This window comes from Acartia tonsa, chromosome 4 (assembly GCF_053477335.1).
Source record: "Acartia tonsa isolate MP-2025a chromosome 4, ASM5347733v1, whole genome shotgun sequence".
NCBI lineage: Eukaryota > Metazoa > Arthropoda > Copepoda > Calanoida > Acartiidae > Acartia > Acartia tonsa.
The window spans coordinates 19,112,740-19,125,445 of NC_137263.1; positions in this window are offsets into that span (position 1 = coordinate 19,112,740).

Consider the following 12,706-nt stretch of genomic DNA (forward strand, 5'->3'; position numbering starts at 1 on the left):
TAAAATCAGCTGCTTAGAAATTTTATGGGGGTTGGGGGTGTCCCACCCCCCAGGAAAATAGCCCAAAAACTACCAAAGGACCAGTAGGTATATTTACTGAAGAGTAGAATCCGATCGGTTCAGTGGTTACCGAGATCTTAAGAGACAGACGGACAGGGGGACGGACGGGCAGACATCATTCTACTTAGTATTATGGAAAAAAAGAATGTATATTTTTTAATTTTTTGCAAAAAGTTAAATTTCAATTAGTTAAAAAGTTGATGCAGTATTCCTATCCTTATTCCACCCCCACTGGTTTCAACCAGGGTGAAGGGAGGTGTAATAACCTTTCCAGTATTACAGACAATTTTTCACGAATATTATAACTAAAAATATACGATTAAAACCAGTTTTGTTAGATCCAAGGGTCTGATATTGGCGTAAAGCTGTCTTTAATACCTATTAACTGTTAATAAATATACCTTATGATAAGTCAAATTAAAAAATTCAACTAGACAGAAATTACTTGTAATATGAGTCTTGGTTTCTTTCTCTTTATTTAGCTTTGCTTAATAACTGTGGTAATTTGTTTTTGATGCAATACTTAATCCCTTCTCAAATTTTAGTTAAAAAGGTTTTTATTAAAAGAATTCTGAAGACTTATCTCCTTTCTCCTTGGGTTTCAAGGAATAATTTTTCATATTCCCACTTGAGTAGAGTTTAAATAGGAGTGACAATTTATCAACAAACTTATCATTAATCTTAACACTGAAAAAGTCATCTATTTTATCATAAAAATAATTCCTTTCTTTTTGTTATTTTATTTCTTAAAATATTCTATATATTGAAGTGGATGGATGTCTATAAATATGTGTGTTCAAAAATATATTCAGATGGATGAAGCGGTCTAGGGAGTTTAGAAACAGTTCCCGACAAGTTTTTAGCCATTTTCCAAAGCCAATATCCTTGAAGATACGACCCCAACATTTATTTATTCTTCATTCGGCTACAGTGAGCTAAAATGTCTACTCTGGCTCCTGCGAAAAGAAAGTCTTAGGTAGCTCCAACTCTAACTCCACATCGTTGCCATGTAGTTCCTCCATTCTCCGCTTGACGCGAAGCCTCTAGAGACTAAGACCAAAGCCACAGATAAGGAAAAAAATTGATTGACTTAACCTAATTACCTTTTTTTCAAGATGCAAGCGTAGCAACTCTGCAAGTGTCTTATCAAGCAGTCAAGTTGATTAAGACATTTTCCATGCCATTACCTAGGTCTATTTATGAGGATGTATTGGCTTTGTGAGAAAGATTCACAAACATACCTTTCTCACCGCTTTAATGCCCCACTTTTTATTAAAATGAGATATTTCCACCCTTTGTTATCTGACCTAACCTAACCTACATAAGCATCAAAAATACGTTTTTCCCTTTAAAAATTTGTTATTGGTCCAAATGCGAAAAGGGGAAAAATGGCTTAAATTGCTTACAGATTTTTAAAAAAAGTTTTGAAAAAGCCTTGCTACTTTTGCCTTTTTTCGTTCAAGTTCTTTATATGCAGTCATAATAAAGCAACCCTAGCAAAAAGTGATATCTAGAGATACTGATAGTTTCAAATTATAAGATAAGATTAATATGATATATTTCAAAACAAAAACTCTTCTCATTCGTTTAAACAGTAAACACCAGCGATGTGGAGCCAGTAAAAATAGATAATTTTTCTCTGCCTCCAGCGAAAATGAGTTTTCAGACAAATGTTGTGCAATTAAAGGGTAGGTTGTCTGATGGGATATTTCTTTCCCATTAGTCGCATGAGCGCGTTACACCGAAATCTAACATTTTATATAAAAACTAAAGCAAATAATACTTCAAAAAGAATGTGTTTTCATGCTAGCAACCTCATTCTATTAATGAGAAATGAAAGAAGAACACAAAAACTACAAAAGATAATTAAGATCTGGGTTCTTCTGCTACTGATGGGGCTTGGGTGTGTGGAGGGGGGGGGGGGGGGAATATTTATTTTAACATTTATTTGAGAAATGAAGATTGTGGGGGAAAAAGATATTAGGGTATTATGAATCCTTATAAAAAAGGTTAGTTTAATGAGCGATAATAGTTATTTCTCGCATCGTATTATAAACGGCTTTCCGCGGATATAGAAAGTACAATTATGAGATTAAAACTATTTTTTTTTTAGCCCCGAGGTGCCGAAGGCACAGGCTAAAAAAACTGGTTTTAATCTTATGATTGTACATTTCTATATTCGTAGAAAGCTGGATATAATACGATGCTAGACATAGTTTTTTCGTATGGATGAGAACCGGTTCCTATCCACCGGATTCGATTAAATACGAGAAACAAACTTAGCACACTTTATATCCTATGATCGCTGGATAGTTAGGTATCACATCCAATACTCATCTCTTACTGAACATTTTACAAACGAACACACAGAAATCCTGTTATTTCTAATGTACGATTAAAAACATACTTTTTGCTGTTTTGCAAAGGAACTCCCCTAGTTATTTCCCTAAATAGTTAGGTATCATATCCAATACTCATCTCTTACTTTCATCAAAGAACAAAATTAATAAATCATCAAGATTCCAGTTTATAACTACACGGTCGGGTAAAGCCAGGGAGGGAGGGGGCAATGGGTTGTTAATTGCACTAGTTCCCAAAGTTTTATAATAAGTTTGGGGACTTTTTAAAATTTTTGATTTGTTTGTTCATCAAGTTGAGTGTCCAAGCGTTTCAATAACTTATTGTAATCTATTGTAATTGAAAGGGGTTGATTTTATGTGTCATCATTAGGAATTACGTAAATTTATTGGCTATTGTCCTATCCCTGGTTAAAGTAAACAAATGTAATGGTAATCAACTTTATGCCAGTTATTTTACTAGCACAGATCCTTTTATTCCTTTTTCTTTCTGTTCACACAATCATGGTAAATCATGGTAAATCATCATGGGAATCTTTCATATTATAACTTTACTATATAAATTGTTCAATCTAAAAACTATAATTATTGATTAAAGTCTGCAGGGATCTAAAGGGAAAAGAAAATGGCTGTTAAATTGATGAACATTGATGAACAATGATGATACACAAAGTTACTCCTTTTGTAGTGGTTGAAACGTTGGACACACACCTTAATGAACCAACCAATCAAAATTCAATAAAAAACCCCAAAGTTGTTAAGCCAACGAATAAGAAAACATTAACATAAAACTTTGGGGACTAGAGTAATAAACAGCCAAATGTCCCCACCCTACCTGGTGATGTCTGAAACAAAAAGAAACCTCATAATATTTTATTTAAATAAAAAAAATCTATAATGAAGAATTACAATTCTGCGCAAATGTTTGTTCAAATATAACATCCAAAGAATTCTTTCCTACTTCTGCTAGCTTGCTAATAATTATCATCAAAGGCCCAGGGAACCAGGGATAAGACCAAAGACAATGACCGATAAATTGATGTACATCCCCAAAATTACTTTCTGTAGATTGGAAACGCTTGGATACTCAACTTAATGAACAAAACAATCATATACAAAAAAAGTTCCCAAAGTTGTTGTCGTTTTAAAACTTTGGGGACTAGTGCAATAAACAGCCCAATGTTTCCTCCATCCCTGTCAAATACCATTTTTTAATTACCAACAAATTTGTACAAATCTTTATAAGACTCCATAAAAAACAGGTCAGAATTCATTGAGTAATTGATTATAGAACAAACAGTTTTGTTGGAAAATTTATATAATAAGTAAATCTGGGGCAATTATATCCATACGCCGCGTAGAAACAAAGACAATAACTAAGCAATTGATGATTTTAATTTAATTATATTTCTCGTATTCATTCGAATCCGGTGGATAGGAACCGGTTCTCATCCATACGACAAAAACTATGTCTAGCATCGTATTATATCCAGCTTTCTACGAATATAGAAATGTACAATCATAAGATTAAAACCAGTTGCGAGAAATAACTATTGATTTATTGTTGTATGGACAAAATTTAAGTTAAAATACCCCAGGTGTTTAGACATGAAAGTAGAGAATGGCTCCCCCTAGTCCTGGATGGTTGGACTTGACGTTAAAGTTTCATGGAAGAAGCCTCACCCGTATAAGGTAATTTATTTGTAAGGTTGGTGGACAATCAAATAGGATAGAATAACGCAAATGTGGAACGCCTTTATTAGAAAAGGATTACGGACAAACAGTAGCCAGGAATTAATGGAAAAGGAATGTAAACTCTTAACCCTGTGCCTCATTACTTCTATCTCTTCTGACCAAATCGGTTTATTGGGTGTGTTAACATTATTACCTAAAATATAACTTGTGATATTTTATCAGTTTGTTTAGATTTATATTCAAAATTGTATCTTTCATTGTAATGGTTAGGGCTATAAAGATCTATCGATTTAAAAGCTGATTAAATAAGATTTTTTCATTTTAAACTCAGCTTCTGTGAGTCTTACCCTAATAGTAAAATGAAAATCTGATGTAACATATATCGATTTTGTTGTTGCACATATACATTGCCGTAACCTAGCTAAAGAAGAGCCAGACAGTATATTCTAAGTATGGAGCATAATCGTTAATAAAATAAAAAATATTAATGTTACTCTATATGAACTCTCTTTACTATATGAACTCTCTTTATAGGTTGAATCAGAACAACAATCTTGTAAAATCCAGCAGTCCAACAGTCCAAGTGATCAATGGATATAGAATATACGTGGATATATTGACAGTGGAAAATTTGTCGGCAATTCATCTTACTAATATAAACCTCATTTATTGGTCAGTTCGCTCATCCACTAGGAGGAGAAGGTTTAGTATAAGGGGGTGGATTAGAGGGTATCCTTATTTTAGCCAACAGCAAGCATCACTTTATCAGAGTACATAAAAATCTGGTGCAACATCCAAGCAATAATATATCGATGAAGTAATCACTCAAACTTCTAAAATCTTATCAACTCGTAGGAATTATGTTATCTATATTTATTCAGATAAAAACTTTCTCTATAATTTGGTTCTGTAAGTCAATACGTCAGTACAAAGCACTCTAACCAACCCAAAAAGTTTTTTGTGGTTCAGATGCGATATGAGAGAAACTGCGTTTACACTTTTTATGCAATATTTTTTTTATTCCAATATTTCTTAGTAATATGTTTTATTGTTTTTTAAGTGACTACTATGAAATTGTAAACCAAAAGTTAAAGCATCACTACGTTATTGATTTTTATTTTTTTTAAAAGATGTTATCCTTGTTAAAGTAAAGTTTTGGGTAATATTCATCAACTCATTAAAATTTCAAAGGATCACATTAGCAAATTTTTTGAAGAAGGTAGATGAGATGAAAAGACTGGTGCTCACTTTTCAAATCCTATTACAAATTCCCTCTCCCGCCCTACACATTGGAATGGCTCAAAATAGTAAATGCAATAAAACTTAAAATCTAAGAATGAAAATAACTATATTAATAAAGTAATGTCATTAAAAATACCGGAGACTATTTTTGTAAGCCTTATAAAATCCGATTTATATCCGCTGGATTGTAACCGGTTTTTAAGCTATTTTGAAAAACCATGTATAGCATCGTATTACAGACAATTGTCTACGAATAATAAAATCAAATAATTAAGTAAATACAAGTTTTATTAGTCGGCCCTTCGGCCCCCTACGTACTATCAAAAATGATTTAATTTTATAATTGATTTTAATATCCACGGAAAACTGTCTATAACACGATGCGATAAATAACTTTACTAAAATTTTGACTTTAAAAGACTAAAGCATTTTAAAATATTGCTATATTTTGCAATACAAGAACAAATATTGGGTCAGGCTATTAAAATTTTCTCCCTAACATATAGCTCTTAACATTTTACAATAGGGGAGGAGTCAAATCTAATGCTTTCTGGATAAACAAATTTTGTGGAGCATAAAAAGTCTACCTCTAATGCTCATTTGAAACAAATTTAAACCCATGCACATCTGTTTACCATTTTTACATACACTCTAAATCTTTCCGGGGGACTAAATATTTCATCGCCTCGATTCTGTAATGGGATTGATGGGGATAAAAAATTAGAATTTGAAGCGTAGGATCGGGGGAGGGGGTGGCGGGGTAATAAAAAGAAAAGTCAAAGAGATTTTTAGTGTGCAAGGGGAAAAGGGGGAGGGTGGTAGGGGGCAGGTGGGGCTGTCAAGACAGAATTTAGCTAAACATCAATTAGAAACGCAATTTTGTTTTCTTCAAGAAACTTTATCCGTTAAAACATATGCATTTCTTTGTAAACAAGGATGGCAACTTCCATAAAAGCGAGGATCTGAAACGTTAGGACAAAAGAACATTAACACTAGTACAGTGTCAGAACTAAATGAGCAGAATATAAATGTTTAAGTCTAAAGTCTAAGTCTAAACACAATTGTAAGTAAATTTATCAAAATTGCAGTATTCTTATGGACTGACTATGATTATAGAAAAGCTATGCTTTTTAAAACTTTGGTAGAAATACTTTATTCAACAATGAACCTCCCTAAAACACCGCGCGCGCATTTCTTAAAAAAATGCTTTCTCTCTAAAACCAAAGTGGGCTTCTAGCCCCCATAATAAACTAGCATAACAGAATATTTTATAAAGTTAACAAAAAATGTATAATAAAGAAAAATCTAAATATAGCGTGGACAAAAGTTTTAGTTTAATCCGACCATTTCAAATGAAATTTTGTACATGTTTGAGTTTTGATCTTAAGCTGACAAGTTGTTTAAATATTTTCAATAATATTTTTACCCTCCAATAATTTGTATTCTCGCTTTATTTCAGGGATGACCATACAATGATAATTTTTTGGCGGATTTTTTATACCCTAATATAGAAAAATATTAATTGACTCTGTTTTGTATTGGTTGCTTTTTACCTTTCCTGTTAATTAACTACTATTTTAATGTGTAATTGTCGTTTGTGGTATTGTACCGAATAATATCCCCTGGATTAGAACCGGTTCTTATCCGTACTAAAAAACCATGTATAGCAACGTACTACAGACAATTTTCCACAAATAATAAAATAAAACAGGTTTTAAACTAATATTTTTTTTTTTATATCCGCAGAAAGCTTTCCATAATACAATACTATAAATAACTATTATTATGCATTTTATATCCGCATTATTCGTGCAAAATTTAGACTTGTCTATGTTTGGCCGCGGCTTTTATTTACCCTTTTTTTTCAAACGTTTTGAGGTAGCTACCGATTATTGAAAAGGGGGCTATAGCACTTACACATCCAGCAAATTTACAGTTGATGTATTTTTGGCAAAATGTTTTCTTCCTTTTTCTCATGCCATAAATACATCCAACACTGGCAAAAATACATCCAATATTTTAATACATATGTCAAAAATACATCTGACACTGGCATTTACACATCCATACTTTTTCAATTATATGTCATAAATACATCCAACACTGGCAAATATACATCTAGATTAATTTATAAGAATATTTATTTATTTACAACTAATTAGATTTTGTACAGTATGTATAGGTTTTTAATTTTTGCTCTATTTTAGTTACTCTCCCCCTATTTACTTCCCTTTTTCTCAAGATGCTCCCTACAAAACATCAATACATTTGCGCAGGTGGTCAAATTATTTAGGATTTTTGGGAAACATACAAAAGGTTTTAATCTTTTCCACCAATAAATATTAAATTATTTTCAATTGATTCATGTTTAAAAGTTTGTTTAAGTTTATTTTAAATATCTACTACACCTTTCTTTCCTTTTTAGTTATAACAACAAGAGGAACAACTTCGAGCTATATTGAAGTATTGTTCTTTATTAGGTTTAGCTTAAAGCATTTTAAGATTTAAATATATCAAGTTATGCTTTACTACATTATAAGTTCTTAGTTTCATAAAAAATAAAATACAAACATTTGATAAAATATATCTTAATTAAAATGTTGTAGATATGACTAAGCCTTGTAAATTTTCTAGAACAATTCTAAAATAGGGTTGTGAGATTTGGGTAGGGTAAGGTTTAAGAAAGGGATAAATAGTTTGGAAAACATAAAATTTTTATTATGTTCAATTACTCCCTCCAATATTTTTCTAATATCCCCAATTTTTCTATAAATTCAAACTATCTTAATTCTCTTAATTTAGAAGCTACTCTTTAGTTTACAACTTTATCCATCTTTGTACATAGTTTATTTACTGGTTGATTTATTAACTGTTTAATTGTATTTAAATAAAGATATCATAAAGAGCATGTCCTTATAAAAAAAGACAACCTGACATATAATTTAAATCTTTATAATGCTTTTTATTTTAACCTGACAAATATATTATAACTCAAATAATATAAAAGTTGTTTTCTTATCATTTTAAATTAAATTTCTATGGATGTATAAATGCCAGTGTTGGATGTATTTATGACATATAATTGAAAACATATGGATGTGTAAATGCCAGTGTCAGATGTATTTTTGACATATGTATAAAAATATTGGATGTATTTTTGCCAGTGTTGGATGTATTTATGGCATGAGAATCGATTTTACTGTCATTTTTACAGTAAAAATTCAGTTTGTCATAAATACATCCATTGCACTGGCGAAAACACATCCACTGTAAATTTGCTGGATGTGTAAATGGCAGTCCCCCTTGAAAAGCTCTTGAGATTTTTCAGATATACCCGTGTCTCTCAACCCTTGCAGTTCGCGATATAGTAAATTCATAAAAGCACAGTGTAAGGATTTAAGTTATGGCTGAATGCGTCTATGGATTGTCGATAAAAAGTATAATCTGGAGAGAGGGTAAAAAGTTATATGCTTATATATTCAATACATATATATCAGTATACTTATAAAAATACGCTTGGGTTAAGATTATATATATTACTAGAGCTGTATATCTTATTTTAGATCTGAAGATAGTACTGATATATTTTTAAGTCAGTATCAATTTCTATAAACCTCAAACATTGTTTGTGTGTTTTATTTTTCTCGTGAAATAAAATCCGTAAAACCTAGGGATAAAACAATGGAATTTTTTTGAAAAATACTTAGATTTTACTTTAGAATTATCTGATCACTAGGTATATGATTACTGAATAATTTCAAATTTCAAATTATGCTGCGATTAAATATTTATTTATATTTTTAAATCCTTTTTTATCCTTTAAAATCCTTAGCATCCTTATAAGAAAGTAACAGGATCTGTGTCTGTCTGTACCAAAGGATCTCGCTAACCGCTGAACCGATATGGTTCTCCTTTACAAAGTAGTTCATAGGTCCTTGGAAGGTTTATAACTATTTTGGGGATGGTGCTAAAACGCTTTTAAGATAAATCAGCACTAGGAAAAAATAACATCCCCCCCCCTCAAAAAAAAATTAAATCTAATTTTTTATGAACTGAATTACAAAGATTACCACCACCTCTAATTTTAACTTCTTTGTCATGTACAACCAAAATTTTCTCTTGCATCAAATTCTTTTAAAAAGCAATTTTCTTTTACCAATTTATGTTAAACATTTTCTGATCCATAGATAATTTACTCAAATTGCTTCTAATTTTATTTTCCAATAAATAAAGCTGTACTAAAATTTAATGGATATTATAACAGTTGAGGAGTTGATTATATATCTGCTTTCTTTGTAATACAAAAATCAACATTTTCTTATTCTTGAACAATCTACTTAATGAACCAATCAATCAAAATTCAATAAAAGTCACCAACGTTGTTAAGCCAACGAATAAGAAAATGCTATTATAAAACTTTTGGGACTATTGTGATAAACAGCCCAATGCCCCCCTCTCCCTAGAGTGTGATAGTTTTATGGTTCTTATTCCTAAAATTAGCCATAAATTGCCCTGGACCTATACTAATCTTCCCTTAACTTAATGAAATGTATATAAGATAATTATATTTAGTTTAGACTGAAGATGACAACTTCCCAACTTTAAAACTTACACCAATGAACACTCAACTTCTAACAACACTGGGTTCCAGCTTTAAACATTTTAACTGTTATTTTAAATCTTATCCAAATATTTCTCATTTCCTATCTTTTTTTAAAGCTAAAAATTGGCAATAGTTTAAAATTTCTTATAGTTTAAAGCATTTTTTAACTACTGTTTAAAAAAGTCTTTGCATTTTTTTCTTTTAAAAACAGGCCCTTTTTTATAAAATGCATGAAATTGGTTCTCTTTTGAAATACCCCGCGGTTGTAAAACTGCTTTTTGAAGATCCCAAACAAGCCTTGGTTGATAATTCATGTAAAAAGAACAAGGGTAATTATGCTCATTAGTAGACAGGAAATAGCAAACGTGCAATACTTTTGATTAAAGAAATGAACATTGTGATTGTATTAATCAATATCACAATTTCGCGCCCGAATATCCATTGAAATTTAAGCAATTTTCGTTTTAATATTGAAAATCCATAAAAAATGAAAATAATGATTAAAATTTTTAAACCTTAGATTAATTAATTTTCGTTTTCCCCTAATGTTAAAATGAAAAATAATATACAGTGTTTTTCAGTATGGCTGAAAACTGGTTCTAATCAAGGGGATATCAATCGGTAGGTACCCAAATTTGATAGTTATTACACGAATCCTACCGTTGCGTTGTCATAAACTTTTATATCCTTGTTTATTTAGTCTATATTCAATGCTAAACCAATTTGAATGGTATTAATCAGGGAGTTGCCTAAAACTTTATTATGTTTGACTTTATAACAAATTAAAGTGTATAGTATAAACAAACAACTTTACAACTCTTAACTAATAACATTTAATGTACAAGGATGTTAACATCCAAAAGAAGTTAAGCACAGAAACATAAAATCAAGCAGCTTATAGTGCCTATAAAAAAAATTGACGTTATTCAATACAAATGACCAATGATAGGCCAGTATACATTCTAATTGACCAATCGTAAAATGCATACTGGCTAATCATTTGTTATTTGTATTGTATGACGTCATTTTTTTAATAGGCACTATAAGATGCTTCACATAAAATCATGAAAATATCATTTCGGACGCTTATTAGAAAGCAAATATCCTTACAAGCATTAAAGACAAGCAGCTAAAGAAAGTGAATTATAATGTAGACTTGCGCCAGTGGAGTCGTAAAAATATTCATCCATCTATCTTTAATGATAGCCGAGTAAATGAAAACTCCCCCAGAGTATTAAATTCAAACCATGTGAGATATTATCTTGATGCGTATTTATTAGGAGAAACTTCACAATAAAATTAGCCGTCTATAGAAACGTAACAGACGAACAGACATTGAGAATTATAGAGTAGCTTCGCTACTACCAATGGTTAATGGGCAGGAAGTTTGGTTTACAAACAGGTGTTAAAAACTTAATTAAAGTCAATTCCTAGGGTCAAATATTTATTATAATGTGACAATACAGACTAAGGCTAAAATGAACTGAATTTGTCATGTGACAAATGTACATGTAAATGCCAAAGGAACGACACTTTAAAAATGTCATGAACCCAATGAAAAACAGATAGAATTTAATTCAAGTAAAATATAATTAAAGGTTGAAAAATATGTAAACCATCTGCAAAGCCGTTCAGTATAAAGTAATGTCTGTATTCTTTCATTCTATTTAAAGCATTTTTATGGTGCTGTAAAATTAAGAATTAGTTGTAGTTTTTCTTTGACTCCCTACTTTAATCCATATCATGCATCCATGGATGCATGGTTAATCAAGACTGGAGGCAAGAATTTAAACACAGCCTCATGCTTATAGAGTCAGCCGAAATTTAAAAAATAAGTTACAGCTGCCGATTAACGAAAAATCGGCAGTCGCAATCTAGCCGTCCTTTCCCCCCTACAATTCGCAGACGAAACTGCCTTTTCAATGAGCTTTAGTCTAACCTTCTCTTTTTTAAAAATCCGCGCTAAAATTAAGTCGCTGCCGAGCCCTGCTAAAAATGTTTTATTTTTCATTGTGTCTAACTTTTCCCTGGTAAGCTTAGAGTTGTAAAAGGTTATAAAACTTTGTTTTATTATATTGTGACAAGTGGGAGAGAGGAGACAATAATAATATAATAATAATAATAACAAGGATGATAATAAATAAACATGAAAGAGAAGTTGTTTACTAGATAATATAATCATAGAGTAGCTTCTCTAAAAAAACCTTAAATCAAACTAATTGCTTTGAATCTTTAGGCCAAAAAGCATAGAAATAAATTGATTATTTGCTAAACAATTTTAGAGTTTAAAATTTATTTGATGATTTTTTCATATTAATACTCGACTTTGTAAATGTATATAATAAGAAAATCAAAAATATCTTCCTTAACGAAACTAAATTTGACCTTAATTCAAAGCCATATCATCAATGTTTGAAATCAATAAGCCGATTCTAACATGTGTTACCTATAATCAAATCCTACCATAACGATACATATACGTATGGAACAGCCCAAAATATAGAAAAGTTTTGCTTTAATAATGATTCTTATATCAGGATAAGAGAGTCCCACTTCTATTATGTTGATTACCCGTGTCAAAGTTTCTTTTATAATTCAACAAAACAAATCAGATATATTAGGATAAAAGCAGCAATATAAAACGAACGCCAAGTCTATATGTCTGTCACAACAACCACTACTATATTTTCAAGAAGAGCCCGATATTTTCCCTTTAATATGAACCCGTTCAACACTCTGCAATAGCCGG